Source organism: Taudactylus pleione, unplaced genomic scaffold (assembly GCF_031769625.1).
Source record: "Taudactylus pleione unplaced genomic scaffold, aTauple2 ptg000473l, whole genome shotgun sequence".
Lineage (NCBI taxonomy): Eukaryota > Metazoa > Chordata > Amphibia > Anura > Myobatrachidae > Taudactylus > Taudactylus pleione.
The window spans coordinates 5,526,816-5,546,006 of NW_028284875.1; the positions used below are offsets into that span (position 1 = coordinate 5,526,816).

Sequence of the window (19,191 nt, forward strand, 5' to 3'; positions counted from 1 at the left end):
AGTTTCACTCAAAGATGTTACTAAGCCCCAGTGGCCTAATGGATTGTGGGTTCAAGTCCCATCTGGGGTGATAGGCTTTATTTCATTAAAATAATATTGGAGATGTTCCTTTCATTCTTGCTTCATACTGCACAAATGGCTCCACCAGAAACTTTAATCTGCTTAACTATCTGGAACTGTTCAGCTTGCAAAATTATGGCCCAGTATCTAAAAGCAGACATTTATCCTAATGACATTGTGGATTAGTTTCCTGAAAAGTTTACTATCACCTGGGACAGTGGCTTCAAGTCCCATCTAGGATGGATGTTCCTTTGTTGCTCATACTCATTCTAGAAGTTATGCTTTTTTTCAATGCAGGTGACTGTCTTAATGGTATTGCAGAAAATCCATATGTACCAAAACATACCTATTAAGTTTTAATTGCAATTTAATATCAGAGTGGCTACAAAATAACAATGTCTATTGCAATTGCTGATGGGTTTCTTGAAGTCCTTTCATCCTTGTCATCAAATGGGTAATTTTCTGCTTTTTATATTTCTTTGGACACTGACTTTACTGACAATTTAGGTGCTACAGACCAAAAAAACAATGTTTACCTTTAAATATAGAGCACAAGTGAGATTTAACTTATTTTTATTTAAAGATACTGCATTTTTGGTAATATAGTGTATATTTTCCCTATGCAACATTAAAGTTACATATATCTATAGCAAATATTATTTAAGATAAATAAACAGGAATTATTTTACAATTTTGATAATATTGAACTGTACAACAATGGCATGAATTCATTGCAATATACACCTATGGATACATAAAACTGGGCAATAACACAAATGCACAATATAATTGATTACCTTATGATTAGAATATTACTTTTATTAGGTACTTTAGTATTGGGTGCAGTAGTTTAGTGGATTTAAAAAGTAACTAATTTAAAATTAATAAACCAAATTAATTTACTTAGTCAACTCGATGCTAAAATCACTCAACTAAAAATAAAGCGCTTTGTACATGTGCTCCTGTGGCGCAATCGGTCTGTGCGCAGGACTTATAAGACAGTATCTGTTGAGCAATCCTGAGGTTGTGAATTCAAGCCTCATCTGGAGCAAATGTAATTTTTTTTCTAATGTCTTCAGTTAATGATTATCATTTGCTTCCTGAACATCCTGATATGAAGGCAGAAAAAAAACACAAACATGACTGTTTTTAAGGTACCAGTACACACAGCTGCTTTGGTTCATATGCACTGTAAAAATTACTTTAGTTAGTCAACAAAATGGAATGCAAAAGACTACCTGTTTATTGGTAAAAGAGTTGCATCAATCTGTTTTGCTGCAATGTAACATGAGGGTCCACACTATTAGGGCTGGAAAGTACAATCACATTTCATGCTGGGATTTGTAAAGCAAAGAACACAAATAAACGGCTTTCCTATATTGCAACAATTAATGATTATACTAATGAAAAAATCAGTTTCACTCAAAGATGTTACTAAGCCCCAGTGGCCTAATGGATAAGGGCCTGGCTTCCTAAGCCAGGGATTGTGGGTTCAAGTCCCATCTGGGGTGATAGGCTTTATTTCATTAAAATAATTTTGGAGATGTTCCTTTTATTCTTGCTTCATACTGCACAAATGGCTCCACCAGAAACTTTTATCTGCTTATCAATCTGGAACTGTTCAGCTTGCAAAATTATGGCCCAGTATCTAAAAGCAGACATTTATCCTAATGACATTGTGGATTAGTTTTCTGAAAAGTTTACTATCACCTGGGACAGTGGCTTCAAGTCCCATCTAGGATGCATGTTCCTTTGTTGCTCATTCTCATTCTAGAAGTTATGCTTTTTTTCAATTCAGGTGACTGTCTTAATGGTATTGCAGAAAATCCATATATACCAAAACATACCTATTAAGTTTTAATTGCAATTTAATATCAGAGTGGCTACAAAATAACAATTTCTATTGCAATTGCTGATGGGTTTCTTGAAGTCCTTTCATCCATGTCATCAAAAGGGTAATTTTCTGCCTTTTATATTTCTTTGGACACTGACTTTACTGACAATTTAGGTGCTTCAGACCAAAAAAACAATGTTTACCTTTAAATATAGAGCACAAGTGAGATTTAACTTATTTTTATTTAAAGATACTGCATTTTTTGGTATTATAGTGTATATTTTCCCTATGCAACATTAAAGTTACATATATCTATACCAAATATTATTTAAGATAAATAAACAGGAATTATTTTACAATTTTGATAATATTGTACAGTACAACAGTGGCATGAATTCATTGCAATATACACCTATGGATACATAAAACTGGGCAATAACACAAATGCACAATATAATTGATTACCTTATGATTAGAATATTACTTTTATTAGGTACTTTAGTATTGGGTGCAGTAGTTTAGTGGATTTAAAAAGTAACTAATTTTAAATTAATAAACCAAGTTAATTTTCTTAGTCAACTCGATGCTAAAATCACTCAACTAAAAATAAAGCGGTTTGTCCTTGTGCTCCTGTGGCGCAATCGGTATGTGCGCGGTACTTATAAGACAGTATCTGTTGAGAAATCCTGAGGTTGTGAATTCAAGGCTCACCTGGAGCAAATGTAATTTTTTTTCTAATGTCATCAGTTAATGATTATCATCTGCTTCCTAAACATCCTGATATGAAGGCAGAAAAAAAACACAAACATGACTGTTTTTAAGTACCAGTACACACAGCTGCTTTGGTTCATATGCACTGTAAAAATTACTTTAGTTAGTCAACAAAATTGAATGCAAAAGACTACATCTTTCTTGGTAAAAGAGTTGCATCAATCTGTTTTGCTGCAATGTAACATGAGGGTCCACACTATTAGGTCTGGATAGTACAATCACATTTCATGCTGGGATTTGTAAAGCAAAGAACACAAATAAACGGCTTTCCTATATCGCAACAATTAATGATTATACTAATGAAAAAATCAGTTTCACTCAAAGATGTTACTAAGCCCCAGTGGCCTAATGGATTGTGGGTTCAAGTCCCATCTGGGGTGATAGGCTTTATTTCATTAAAATAATATTGGAGATGTTCCTTTCATTCTTGCTTCATACTGCACAAATGGCTCCACCAGAAACTTTAATCTGCTTAACTATCTGGAACTGTTCAGCTTGCAAAATTATGGCCCAGTATCTAAAAGCAGACATTTATCCTAATGACATTGTGGATTAGTTTCCTGAAAAGTTTACTATCACCTGGGACAGTGGCTTCAAGTCCCATCTAGGATGCATGTTCCTTTGTTGCTCATACTCATTCTAGAAGTTATGCTTTTTATCAATGCAGGTGACTGTCTTAATGGTATTGCAGAAAATCCATATGTACCAAAACATACCTATTAAGTTTTAATTGCAATTTAATATCAGAGTGGCTACAAAATAACAATGTCTATTGCAATTGCTGATGGGTTTCTTGAAGTCCTTTCATCCTTGTCATCAAAAGGGTAATTTTCTGCTTTTTATATTTCTTTGGACACTGACTTTAATGACAATTTAGGTGCTACCGACCAAAAAAACAATGTTTACCTTTAAATATAGAGCACAAGTGAGATTTAACTTATTTTTATTTAAAGATACTGCATTTTTGGTAATATAGTGTATATTTTCCCTATGCAACATTAAAGTTACATATATCTATACCAAATATTATTTAAGATAAATAAACAGGAATTATTTTACAATTTTGATAATATTGAACTGTACAACAATGGCATGAATTCATTGCAATATACACCTATGGATACATAAAACTGGGCAATAACACAAATGCACAATATAATTGATTACCTTATGATTAGAATATTACTTTTATTAGGTACTTTAGTATTGGGTGCAGTAGTTTAGTGGATTTAAAAAGTAACTAATTTAAAATTAATAAACCAAGTTAATTTACTTAGTCAACTCGATGCTAAAATCACTCAACTAAAAATAATGCGCTTTGACCATGTGCTCCCATGGCGCAATCGGTCTGTGCGCAGGACTTATAAGGCAGTATCTGTTGAGCAATGCTGAGGTTGTGAGTTCAAGCCTCACCTGGAGCAAATGTAATTTTTTTCTAATGTCATCAGTTAATGATTATCATCTGCTTCCTGAACATCCTGATATGAAGGCAGAAAAAAAACACAAACATGACTGTTTTTAAGTACCAGTACACACAGCTGCTTTGGTTCATATGCACTGTAAACATTACTTTAGTTAGTCATCAAAATGGAATGCAAAAGACTACCTCTTTATTGGTAAAAGAGTTGCATCAATCTGTTTTGCTGCAATGTAACATGAGGGTCCACACTATTAGGTCTGGATAGTACAATCACATTTCATGCTGGGATTTGTAAAGCAAAGAACACAAATAAACGGCTTTCCTATATCGCAACAATTAATGATTATACTAATGAAAAAATCAGTTTCACTCAAAGATGTTACTAAGCCTAATGGATAAGGCACTGGCCTCCTAAGCCAGGGATTGTGGGTTCAAGTCCCATCTGGGGTGATAGGCTTTATTTCATTAAAATAATTTTGGAGATGTTCCTTTCATTCTTGCTTCATACTGCACAAATGGTTCCACCAGAAACTTTTATCTGCTTATCAATCCGGAACTGTTCAGCTTGCAAAATTATGGCCCAGTATCTAAAAGCAGACATTTATCCTAATGACATTGTGGATTAGTTTTCTGAAAAGTTTACTATCACCTGGGACAGTGGCTTCAAGTCCCATCTAGGATGCATGTTCCTTTGTTGCTCATTCTCATTCTAGAAGTTATGCTTTTTTTCAATTCAGGTGACTGTCTTAATGGTATTGCAGAAAATCCATATGTACCAAAACATACCTATTAAGTTTTAATTGCAATTTAATATCAGAGTGGCTACAAAATAACAATTTCTATTGCAATTGCTGATGGGTTTCTTGAAGTCCTTTCATCCATGTCATCAAAAGGGTAATTTTCTGCCTTTTATATTTCTTTGGACACTGACTTTACTGACAATTTGGGTGCTTCAGACCAAAAAAACAATGTTTACCTTTAAATATAGAGCACAATTGAGATTTAACTTATTTTTATTTAAAGATACTGCATTTTTTGGTATTATAGTGTATATTTTCCCTATGCAACATTAAAGTTACATATATCTATAGCAAATATTATTTAAGATAAATAAACAGGAATTATTTTACAATTTTGATAATATTGTACTGTACAAAAATGGCATGAATTCATTGCAATATACACCTATGGATACATAAAAACTGGGCAATAACACAAATGCACAATATAATTGATTACCTTATGATTAGAATATTACTTTTATTAGGTACTTTAGTATTGGGTGCAGTAGTTTAGTGGATTTAAAAAGTAACTAGTTTAAAATTAATAAACCAAGTTAATTTACTTAGTCAACTCGATGCTAAAATCACTCAACTAAAAATAATGTGGTTTGACAATGTGCTCCTGTGGCGCAATCGGTCTGTGCGCGGTATTTATAAGACAGTATCTGTTGAGCAATCCTGAGGTTGTGAATTCAAGCCTCACCTGGAGCAAATGTAATTTTTTTTCTAATGTCATCAGTAAATGATTATCATCTGCTTCCTGAACATCCTGATATGAAGGCAGAAAAAAAACACAAACATGACTGTTTTTAAGTACCAGTACACACAGCTGCTTTGGTTCATATGCACTGTAAACATTACTTTAGTTAGCCATCAAAATGGAATGCAAAAGACTACCTCTTTATTGGTAAAAGAGTTGCATCAATCTGTTTTGCTGCAATGTAACATGAGGGTCCACACTATTAGGTCTGGATAGTACAATCACATTTCATGCTGGGATTTGTAAAGCAAAGAACACAAATAAACGGCTTTCCTATATCGCAACAATTAATGATTATACTAATGAAAAAATCAGTTTCACTCAAAGATGTTACTAAGCCCCAGTGGCCTAATGGATAAGGCACTGGCCTCCTAAGCCAGGGATTGTGGGTTCAAGTCCCATCTGGGGTGATAGGCTTTATTTCATTAAAATAATTTTGGAGATGTTCCTTTCATTCTTGCTTCATACTGCACAAATGGTTCCACCAGAAACTTTTATCTGCTTATCAATCCGGAACTGTTCAGCTTGCAAGTTATGGCCCAGTATCTAAAAGCAGACATTTATCCTAATGACATTGTCGATTAGTTTTCTGAAAAGTTTACTATCACCTGGGACAGTGGCTTCAAGTCCCATCTAGGATGCATGTTCCTTTGTTGCTCATTCTCATTCTAGAAGTTATGCTTTTTTTCAATTCAGGTGTCTGTCTTAATGGTATTGCAGAAAATCCATATGTACCAAAACATACCTATTAAGTTTTAATTGCAATTTAATATCAGAGTGGCTACAAAATAACAATGTCTATTGGAATTGCTGATGGGATTCTTGAAGTCCTTTCATCCTTGTCATCAAAAGGGTAATTTTCTGCTTTTTATATTTCTTTGGACACTGACTTTACTGACAATTTAGGTGCTTCAGACCAAAAAAACAATGTTTACCTTTAAATATAGAGCACAAGTGAGATTTAACTTATTTTTATTTAAAGATACTGCATTTTTGGTAATATAGTGTATATTTTCCCTATGCAACATTAAAGTTACATATATCTATACCAAATATTAGTTAAGATAAATAAACAGGAATTATTTTACAATTTTGATAATATTGAACTGTACAACAATGGCATGAATTCATTGCAATATACACCTATGGATACATAAAACTGGGCAATAACACAAATGCACAATATAATTGATCACCTTATGATTAGAATATTACTTTTATTAGGTACTTTAGTATTGGGTGCAGTAGTTTAGTGGATTTAAAAAGTAACTAATTTAAAATTAATAAACCAAGTTAATTTACTTAGTCAACTCGATGCTAAAATCACTCAACTAAAAATAATGCGCTTTGACCATGTGCTCCTGTGGCACAATCGGTCTGTGCGCAGGACTTATAAGACAGTATCTGTTGAGCAATGCTGAGGTTGTGAGTTCAAGCCTCACCTGGAGCAAATGTAATTTTTTTCTAATGTCATCAGTTAATGATTATCATCTGCTTCCTGAAAATCCTGATATGAAGGCAGAAAAAAAACACAAACATGATTGTTTTTAAGTACCAGTACACACAGCTGCTTTGGTTCATATGCACTGTAAACATTACTTTAGTTAGTCAACAAAATGGAATGCAAAAGACTACCTCTTTATTGGTAAAAGAGTTGCATCAATCTGTTTTGCTGCAATGTAACATGAGGGTCCACACTATTAGGTCTGGATAGTACAATCACATTTCATGCTGGGATTTGTAAAGCAAAGAACACAAATAAACGGCTTTCCTATATCGCAACAATTAATGATTATACTAATGAAAAAATCAGTTTCACTCAAAGATGTTACTAAGCCCCAGTGGCCTAATGGATTGTGGGTTCAAGTCCCATCTGGGGTGATAGGCTTTATTTCATTAAAATAATATTGGAGATGTTCCTTTCATTCTTGCTTCATACTGCACAAATGGCTCCACCAGAAACTTTAATCTGCTTAACTATCTGGAACTGTTCAGCTTGCAAAATTATGGCCCAGTATCTAAAAGCAGACATTTATCCTAATGACATTGTGGATTAGTTTCCTGAAAAGTTTACTATCACCTGGGACAGTGGCTTCAAGTCCCATCTAGGATGGATGTTCCTTTGTTGCTCATACTCATTCTAGAAGTTATGCTTTTTTTCAATGCAGGTGACTGTCTTAATGGTATTGCAGAAAATCCATATGTACCAAAACATACCTATTAAGTTTTAATTGCAATTTAATATCAGAGTGGCTACAAAATAACAATGTCTATTGCAATTGCTGATGGGTTTCTTGAAGTCCTTTCATCCATGTCATCAAAAGGGTAATTTTCTGCTTTTTATATTTCTTTGGACACTGACTTTACTGACAATTTAGGTGCTACAGACCAAAAAAACAATGTTTACCTTTAAATATAGAGCACAAGTGAGATTTAACTTATTTTTATTTAAAGATACTGCATTTTTGGTAATATAGTGTATATTTTCCCTATGCAACATTAAAGTTACATATATCTATAGCAAATATTATTTAAGATAAATAAACAGGAATTATTTTACAATTTTGATAATATTGAACTGTACAACAATGGCATGAATTCATTGCAATATACACCTATGGATACATAAAACTGGGCAATAACACAAATGCACAATATAATTGATTACCTTATGATTAGAATATTACTTTTATTAGGTACTTTAGTATTGGGTGCAGTAGTTTAGTGGATTTAAAAAGTAACTAATTTAAAATTAATAAACCAAGTTAATTTACTTAGTAAACTCGATGCTAAAATCACTCAACTAAAAATAAAGCGCTTTGTACATGTGCTCCTGTGGCGCAATCGGTCTGTGCGCAGGACTTATAAGACAGTATCTGTTGAGCAATCCTGAGGTTGTGAATTCAAGCCTCATCTGGAGCAAATGTAATTTTTTTTCTAATGTCTTCAGTTAATGATTATCATTTGCTTCCTGAACATCCTGATATGAAGGCAGAAAAAAAACACAAACATGACTGTTTTTAAGGTACCAGTACACACAGCTGCTTTGGTTCATATGCACTGTAAAAATTACTTTAGTTAGTCAACAAAATGGAATGCAAAAGACTACCTCTTTATTGGTAAAAGAGTTGCATCAATCTGTTTTGCTGCAATGTAACATGAGGGTCCACACTATTAGGGCTGGAAAGTACAATCACATTTCATGCTGGGATTTGTAAAGCAACGAACACAAATAAACGGCTTTCCTATATCGCAACAATTAATGATTATACTAATGAAAAAATCAGTTTCACTCAAAGATGTTACTAAGCCCCAGTGGCCTAATGGATAAGGGCCTGGCTTCCTAAGCCAGGGATTGTGGGTTCAAGTCCCATCTGGGGTGATAGGCTTTATTTCATTAAAATAATTTTGGAGATGTTCCTTTCATTCTTGCTTCATACTGCACAAATGGCTCCACCAGAAACTTTTATCTGCTTATCAATCTGGAACTGTTCAGCTTGCAAAATTATGGCCCAGTATCTAAAAGCAGACATTTATCCTAATGACATTGTGGATTAGTTTTCTGAAAAGTTTACTATCACCTGGGACAGTGGCTTCAAGTCCCATCTAGGATGCATGTTCCTTTGTTGCTCATTCTCATTCTAGAAGTTATGCTTTTTTTCAATTCAGGTGACTGTCTTAATGGTATTGCAGAAAATCCATATATACCAAAACATACCTATTAAGTTTTAATTGCAATTTAATATCAGAGTGGCTACAAAATAACAATTTCTATTGCAATTGCTGATGGGTTTCTTGAAGTCCTTTCATCCATGTCATCAAAAGGGTAATTTTCTGCCTTTTATATTTCTTTGGACACTGACTTTACTGACAATTTAGGTGCTTCAGACCAAAAAAACAATGTTTACCTTTAAATATAGAGCACAAGTGAGATTTAACTTATTTTTATTTAAAGATACTGCATTTTTTGGTATTATAGTGTATATTTTCCCTATGCAACATTAAAGTTACATATATCTATAGCAAATATTATTTAAGATAAATAAACAGGAATTATTTTACAATTTTGATAATATTGAACTGTACAACAATGGCATGAATTCATTGCAATATACACCTATGGATACATAAAACTGGGCAATAACACAAATGCACAATATAATTGATTACCTTATGATTAGAATATTACTTTTATTAGGTACTTTAGTATTGGGTGCAGTAGTTTAGTGGATTTAAAAAGTAACTAATTTAAAATTAATAAACCAAGTTAATTTACTTAGTCAACTCGATGCTAAAATCACTCAACTAAAAATAATGCACTTTGACCATGTGCTCCCGTGGCGCAATCGGTCTGTGCGCAGGACTTATAAGGCAGTATCTGTTGAGCAATGCTGAGGTTGTGAGTTCAAGCCTCACCTGGAGCAAATGTAATTTTTTTTCTAATGTCATCAGTTAATGATTATCATCTGCTTCCTGAACATCCTGATATGAAGGCAGAAAAAAAACACAAACATGACTGTTTTTAAGTACCAGTACACACAGCTGCTTTGGTTCATATGCACTGTAAACATTACTTTAGTTAGTCATCAAAATGGAATGCAAAAGACTACCTCTTTATTGGTAAAAGAGTTGCATCAATCTGTTTTGCTGCAATGTAACATGAGGGTCCACACTATTAGGGCTGGAAAGTACAATCACATTTCATGCTGGGATTTGTAAAGCAACGAACACAAATAAACGGCTTTCCTATATCGCAACAATTAATGATTATACTAATGAAAAAATCAGTTTCACTCAAAGATGTTACTAAGCCCCAGTGGCCTAATGGATAAGGGCCTGGCTTCCTAAGCCAGGGATTGTGGGTTCAAGTCCCATCTGGGGTGATAGGCTTTATTTCATTAAAATAATTTTGGAGATGTTCCTTTCATTCTTGCTTCATACTGCACAAATGGCTCCACCAGAAACTTTTATCTGCTTATCAATCTGGAACTGTTCAGCTTGCAAAATTATGGCCCAGTATCTAAAAGCAGACATTTATCCTAATGACATTGTGGATTAGTTTTCTGAAAAGTTTACTATCACCTGGGACAGTGGCTTCAAGTCCCATCTAGGATGCATGTTCCTTTGTTGCTCATTCTCATTCTAGAAGTTATGCTTTTTTTCAATTCAGGTGACTGTCTTAATGGTATTGCAGAAAATCCATATATACCAAAACATACCTATTAAGTTTTAATTGCAATTTAATATCAGAGTGGCTACAAAATAACAATTTCTATTGCAATTGCTGATGGGTTTCTTGAAGTCCTTTCATCCATGTCATCAAAAGGGTAATTTTCTGCCTTTTATATTTCTTTGGACACTGACTTTACTGACAATTTAGGTGCTTCAGACCAAAAAAACAATGTTTACCTTTAAATATAGAGCACAAGTGAGATTTAACTTATTTTTATTTAAAGATACTGCATTTTTTGGTATTATAGTGTATATTTTCCCTATGCAACATTAAAGTTACATATATCTATAGCAAATATTATTTAAGATAAATAAACAGGAATTATTTTACAATTTTGATAATATTGAACTGTACAACAATGGCATGAATTCATTGCAATATACACCTATGGATACATAAAACTGGGCAATAACACAAATGCACAATATAATTGATTACCTTATGATTAGAATATTACTTTTATTAGGTACTTTAGTATTGGGTGCAGTAGTTTAGTGGATTTAAAAAGTAACTAATTTAAAATTAATAAACCAAGTTAATTTACTTAGTCAACTCGATGCTAAAATCACTCAACTAAAAATAATGCACTTTGACCATGTGCTCCCGTGGCGCAATCGGTCTGTGCGCAGGACTTATAAGGCAGTATCTGTTGAGCAATGCTGAGGTTGTGAGTTCAAGCCTCACCTGGAGCAAATGTAATTTTTTTTCTAATGTCATCAGTTAATGATTATCATCTGCTTCCTGAACATCCTGATATGAAGGCAGAAAAAAAACACAAACATGACTGTTTTTAAGTACCAGTACACACAGCTGCTTTGGTTCATATGCACTGTAAACATTACTTTAGTTAGTCATCAAAATGGAATGCAAAAGACTACCTCTTTATTGGTAAAAGAGTTGCATCAATCTGTTTTGCTGCAATGTAACATGAGGGTCCACACTATTAGGTCTGGATAGTACAATCACATTTCATGCTGGGATTTGTAAAGCAAAGAACACAAATAAACGGCTTTCCTATATCGCAACAATTAATGATTATACTAATGAAAAAATCAGTTTCACTCAAAGATGTTACTAAGCCCCAGTGGCCTAATGGATAAGGCACTTGTCTCCTAAGCCAGGGATTGTGGGTTCAAGTCCCATCTGGGGTGATAGGCTTTATTTCATTAAAATAATTTTGGAGATATTCCTTTCATTCTTGCTTCATACTGCACAAATGGTTCCACCAGAAACTTTTATCTGCTTATCAATCCGGAACTGTTCAGCTTGCAAAATTATGGCCCAGTATCTAAAAGCAGACATTTATCCTAATGACATTGTGGATTAGTTTTCTGAAAAGTTTACTATCACCTGGGGCAGTGGCTTCAAGTCCCATCTAGGATGCATGTTCCTTTGTTGCTCATTCTCATTCTAGAAGTTATGCTTTTTTTCAATTCAGGTGACTGTCTTAATGGTATTGCAGAAAATCCATATGTACCAAAACATACCTATTAAGTTTTAATTGCAATTTAATATCAGAGTGGCTACAAAATAACAATTTCTATTGCAATTGCTGATGGGTTTCTTGAAGTCCTTTCATCCATCTCATCAAAAGGGTAATTTTCTGCCTTTTATATTTCTTTGGACACTGACTTTACTGACAATTTAGGTGATTCAGACCAAAAAAACAATGTTTACCTTTAAATATAGAGCACAAGTGAGATTTAACTTATTTTTATTTAAAGATACTGCATTTTTTGGTATTATAGTGTATATTTTCCCTATGCAACATTAAAGTTACATATATCTATACCAAATATTATTTAAGATAAATAAACAGGAATTATTTTACAATTTTGATAATATTGTACTGTACAACAGTGGCATGAATTCATTGCAATATACACCTATGGATACATAAAACTGGGCAATAACACAAATGCACAATATAATTGATTACCTTATGATTAGAATATTACTTTTATTAGGTACTTTAGTATTGGGTGCAGTAGTTTAGTGGATTTAAAAAGTAACTAATTTTAAATTAATAAACCAAGTTAATTTTCTTAGTCAACTCGATGCTAAAATCACTCAACTAAAAATAAAGCGGTTTGTCCTTGTGCTCCTGTGGCGCAATCGGTATGTGCGCGGTACTTATAAGACAGTATCTGTTGAGAAATCCTGAGGTTGTGAATTCAAGGCTCACCTGGAGCAAATGTAATTTTTTTTCTAATGTCATCAGTTAATGATTATCATCTGCTTCCTAAACATCCTGATATGAAGGCAGAAAAAAAACACAAACATGACTGTTTTTAAGTACCAGTACACACAGCTGCTTTGGTTCATATGCACTGTAAAAATTACTTTAGTTAGTCAACAAAATTGAATGCAAAAGACTACATCTTTCTTGGTAAAAGAGTTGCATCAATCTGTTTTGCTGCAATGTAACATGAGGGTCCACACTATTAGGTCTGGATAGTACAATCACATTTCATGCTGGGATTTGTAAAGCAAAGAACACAAATAAACGGCTTTCCTATATCGCAACAATTAATGATTATACTAATGAAAAAATCAGTTTCACTCAAAGATGTTACTAAGCCCCAGTGGCCTAATGGATTGTGGGTTCAAGTCCCATCTGCGGTGATAGGCTTTATTTCATTAAAATAATATTGGAGATGTTCCTTTCATTCTTGCTTCATACTGCACAAATGGCTCCACCAGAAACTTTAATCTGCTTAACTATCTGGAACTGTTCAGCTTGCAAAATTATGGCCCAGTATCTAAAAGCAGACATTTATCCTAATGACATTGTGGATTAGTTTCCTGAAAAGTTTACTATCACCTGGGACAGTGGCTTCAAGTCCCATCTAGGATGCATGTTCCTTTGTTGCTCATACTCATTCTAGAAGTTATGCTTTTTTTCAATGCAGGTGACTGTCTTAATGGTATTGCAGAAAATCCATATGTACCAAAACATACCTATTAAGTTTTAATTGCAATTTAATATCAGAGTGGCTACAAAATAACAATGTCTATTGCAATTGCTGATGGGTTTCTTGAAGTCCTTTCATCCTTGTCATCAAAAGGGTAATTTTCTGCTTTTTATATTTCTTTGGACACTGACTTTACTGACAATTTAGGTGCTACAGACCAAAAAAACAATGTTTACCTTTAAATATAGAGCACAAGTGAGATTTAACTTATTTTTATTTAAAGATACTGCATTTTTGGTAATATAGTGTATATTTTCCCTATGCAACATTAAAGTTACATATATCTATAGCAAATATTATTTAAGATAAATAAACAGGAATTATTTTACAATTTTGATAATATTGTACTGTACAAAAATGGCATGAATTCATTGCAATATACACCTATGGATACATAAAAACTGGGCAATAACACAAATGCACAATATAATTGATTACCTTATGATTAGAATATTACTTTTATTAGGTACTTTAGTATTGGGTGCAGTAGTTTAGTGGATTTAAAAAGTAACTAGTTTAAAATTAATAAACCAAGTTAATTTACTTAGTCAACTCGATGCTAAAATCACTCAACTAAAAATAATGTGGTTTGACAATGTGCTCCTGTGGCGCAATCGGTCTGTGCGCGGTACTTATAAGACAGTATCTGTTGAGCAATCCTGAGGTTGTGAATTCAAGCCTCACCTGGAGCAAATGTAATTTTTTTTCTAATGTCATCAGTAAATGATTATCATCTGCTTCCTGAACATCCTGATATGAAGGCAGAAAAAAAACACAAACATGACTGTTTTTAAGTACCAGTACACACAGCTGCTTTGGTTCATATGCACTGTAAACATTACTTTAGTTAGCCATCAAAATGGAATGCAAAAGACTACCTCTTTATTGGTAAAAGAGTTGCATCAATCTGTTTTGCTGCAATGTAACATGAGGGTCCACACTATTAGGTCTGGATAGTACAATCACATTTCATGCTGGGATTTGTAAAGCAAAGAACACAAATAAACGGCTTTCCTATATCGCAACAATTAATGATTATACTAATGAAAAAATCAGTTTCACTCAAAGATGTTACTAAGCCCCAGTGGCCTAATGGATAAGGCACTGGCCTCCTAAGCCAGGGATTGTGGGTTCAAGTCCCATCTGGGGTGATAGGCTTTATTTCATTAAAATAATTTTGGAGATGTTCCTTTCATTCTTGCTTCATACTGCACAAATGGTTCCACCAGAAACTTTTATCTGCTTATCAATCCGGAACTGTTCAGCTTGCAAAATTATGGCCCAGTATCTAAAAGCAGACATTTATCCTAATGACATTGTCGATTAGTTTTCTGAAAAGTTTACTATCACCTGGGACAGTGGCTTCAAGTCCCATCTAGGATGCATGTTCCTTTGTTGCTCATTCTCATTCTAGAAGTTATGCTTTTTTTCAATTCAGGTGTCTGTCTTTATGGTATTGCAGAAATCCATATGTACCAAAACATACCTATTAAGTTTTAATTGCAATTTAATATCAGAGTGGCTACAAAATAACAATGTCTATTGGAATTGCTGATGGGATTCTTGAAGTCCTTTCATCCTTGTCATCAAAAGGGTAATTTTCTGCTTTTTATATTTCTTTGGACACTGACTTTACTGACAATTTAGGTGCTTCAGACCAAAAAAACAATGTTTACCTTTAAATATAGAGCACAAGTGAGATTTAACTTATTTTTATTTAAAGATACTGCATTTTTGGTAATATAGTGTATATTTTCCCTATGCAACATTAAAGTTACATATATCTATACCAAATATTAGTTAAGATAAATAAACAGGAATTATTTTACAATTTTGATAATATTGAACTGTACAACAATGGCATGAATTCATTGCAATATACACCTATGGATACATAAAACTGGGCAATAACACAAATGCACAATATAATTGATCACCTTATGATTAGAATATTACTTTTATTAGGTACTTTAGTATTGGGTGCAGTAGTTTAGTGGATTTAAAAAGTAACTAATTTAAAATTAATAAACCAAGTTAATTTACTTAGTCAACTCGATGCTAAAATCACTCAACTAAAAATAATGCGCTTTGACCATGTGCTCCTGTGGCACAATCGGTCTGTGCGCAGGACTTATAAGACAGTATCTGTTGAGCAATGCTGAGGTTGTGAGTTCAAGCCTCACCTGGAGCAAATGTAATTTTTTTCTAATGTCATCAGTTAATGATTATCATCTGCTTCCTGAAAATCCTGATATGAAGGCAGAAAAAAAACACAAACATGATTGTTTTTAAGTACCAGTACACACAGCTGCTTTGGTTCATATGCACTGTAAACATTACTTTAGTTAGTCAACAAAATGGAATGCAAAAGACTACCTCTTTATTGGTAAAAGAGTTGCATCAATCTGTTTTGCTGCAATGTAACATGAGGGTCCACACTATTAGGTCTGGATAGTACAATCACATTTCATGCTGGGATTTGTAAAGCAAAGAACACAAATAAACGGCTTTCCTATATCGCAACAATTAATGATTATACTAATGAAAAAATCAGTTTCACTCAAAGATGTTACTAAGTCCCAGTGGCCTAATGGATTGTGGGTTCAAGTCCCATCTGGGGTGATAGGCTTTATTTCATTAAAATAATATTGGAGATGTTCCTTTCATTCTTGCTTCATACTGCACAAATGGCTCCACCAGAAACTTTAATCTGCTTAACAATCTGGAACTGTTCAGCTTGCAAAATTATGGCCCAGTATCTAAAAGCAGACATTTATCCTAATGACATTGTGGATTAGTTTCCTGAAAAGTTTACTATCACCTGGGACAGTGGCTTCAAGTCCCATCTAGGATGCATGTTCCTTTGTTGCTCATACTCATTCTAGAAGTTATGCTTTTTTTCAATGCAGGTGACTGTCTTAATGGTATTGCAGAAAATCCATATGTACCAAAACATACCTATTAAGTTTTAATTGCAATTTAATATCAGAGTGGCTACAAAATAACAATGTCTATTGCAATTGCTGATGGGTTTCTTGAAGTCCTTTCATCCTTGTCATCAAAAGGGTAATTTTCTGCTTTTTATATTTCTTTGGACACTGACTTTACTGACAATTTAGGTGCTACAGACCAAAAAAACAATGTTTACCTTTAAATATAGAGCACAAGTGAGATTTAACTTATTTTTATTTAAAGATACTGCATTTTTGGTAATATAGTGTATATTTTCCCTATGCAACATTAAAGTTACATATATCTATAGCAAATATTATTTAAGATAAATAAACAGGAATTATTTTACAATTTTGATAATATTGAACTGTACAACAATGGCATGAATTCATTGCAATATACACCTATGGATACATAAAACTGGGCAATAACACAAATGCACAATATAATTGATTACCTTATGATTAGAATATTACTTTTATTAGGTACTTTAGTATTGGGTGCAGTAGTTTAGTGGATTTAAAAAGTAACTAATTTAAAATTAATAAACCAAGTTAATTTACTTAGTCAACTCGATGTTAAAATCACTCAGCTAAAAATAAAGCGCTTTGTACATGTGCTCCTGTGGCGCAATCGGTCTGTGCGCAGGACTTATAAGACAGTATCTGTTGAGCAATCCTGAGGTTGTGAATTCAAGCCTCATCTGGAGCAAATGTAATTTTTTTTCTAATGTCTTCAGTTAATGATTATCATTTGCTTCCTGAACATCCTGATATGAAGGCAGAAAAAAAACACAAACATGACTGTTTTTAAGGTACCAGTACACACAGCTGCTTTGGTTCATATGCACTGTAAAAATTACTTTAGTTAGTCAACAAAATGGAATGCAAAAGACTACCTCTTTATTGGTAAAAGAGTTGCATCAATCTGTTTTGCTGCAATGTAACATGAGGGTCCACACTATTAGGGCTGGAAAGTACAATCACATTTCATGCTGGGATTTGTAAAGCAAAGAACACAAATAAACGGCTTTCCTATATCGCAACAATTAATGATTATACTAATGAAAAAATCAGTTTCACTCAAAGATGTTACTAAGCCCCAGTGGCCTAATGGATTGTGGGTTCAAGTCCCATCTGGGGTGATAGGCTTTATTTCATTAAAATAATATTGGAGATGTTCCTTTCATTCTTGCTTCATACTGCACAAATGGCTCCACCAGAAACTTTAATCTGCTTAACTATCTGGAACTGTTCAGCTTGCAAAATTATGGCCCAGTATCTAAAAGCAGACATTTATCCTAATGACATTGTGGATTAGTTTCCTGAAAAGTTTACTATCACCTGGGACAGTGGCTTCAAGTCCCATCTAGGATGCATGTTCCTTTGTTGCTCATACTCATTCTAGAAGTTATGCTTTTTTTCAATGCAGGTGACTGTCTTAATGGTATTGCAGAAAATCCATATGTACCAAAACATACCTATTAAGTTTTAATTGCAATTTAATATCAGAGTGGCTACAAAATAACAATGTCTATTGGAATTGCTGATGGGATTCTTGAAGTCCTTTCATCCTTGTCATCAAAAGGGTAATTTTCTGCTTTTTATATTTCTTTGGACACTGACTTTACTGACAATTTAGGTGCTTCAGACCAAAAAAACAATGTTTACCTTTAAATATAGAGCACAAGTGAGATTTAACTTATTTTTATTTAAAGATACTGCATTTTTGGTAATATAGTGTATATTTTCCCTATGCAACATTAAAGTTACATATATCTATACCAAATATTAGTTAAGATAAATAAACAGGAATTATTTTACAATTTTGATAATATTGAACTGTACAACAATGGCATGAATTCATTGCAATATACACCTATGGATACATAAAACTGGGCAATAACACAAATGCACAATATAATTGATCACCTTATGATTAGAATATTACTTTTATTAGGTACTTTAGTATTGGGTGCAGTAGTTTAGTGGATTTAAAAAGTAACTAATTTAAAATTAATAAACCAAGTTAATTTACTTAGTCAACTCGATGCTAAAATCACTCAACTAAAAATAATGCGCTTTGACCATGTGCTCCTGTGGCACAATCGGTCTGTGCGCAGGACTTATAAGACAGTATCTGTTGAGCAATGCTGAGGTTGTGAGTTCAAGCCTCACCTGGAGCAAATGTAATTTTTTTCTAATGTCATCAGTTAATGATTATCATCTGCTTCCTGAAAATCCTGATATGAAGGCAGAAAAAAAACACAAACATGATTGTTTTTAAGTACCAGTACACACAGCTGCTTTGGTTCATATGCACTGTAAACATTACTTTAGTTAGTCAACAAAATGGAATGCAAAAGACTACCTCTTTATTGGTAAAAGAGTTGCATCAATCTGTT

The 19,191-nt window shown here is 33.4% G+C and overlaps 2 non-coding genes across 2 annotated transcripts; both read left to right on the top strand.

Moving 5' to 3' along the window:
• Positions 1-5,964: 5,964 nt before the first annotated feature.
• Positions 5,965-6,037, top strand: TRNAR-CCU (transfer RNA arginine (anticodon CCU)). Its single transcript has one exon. It is a non-coding gene; the product is annotated as a tRNA-Arg (tRNA).
• An 8,876-nt stretch (positions 6,038-14,913) lies between these two features.
• On the top strand, positions 14,914-14,986 carry TRNAR-CCU (transfer RNA arginine (anticodon CCU)). The gene has a single exon. It is a non-coding gene; the product is annotated as a tRNA-Arg (tRNA).
• The last annotated feature ends 4,205 nt before the right edge of the window (positions 14,987-19,191 follow it).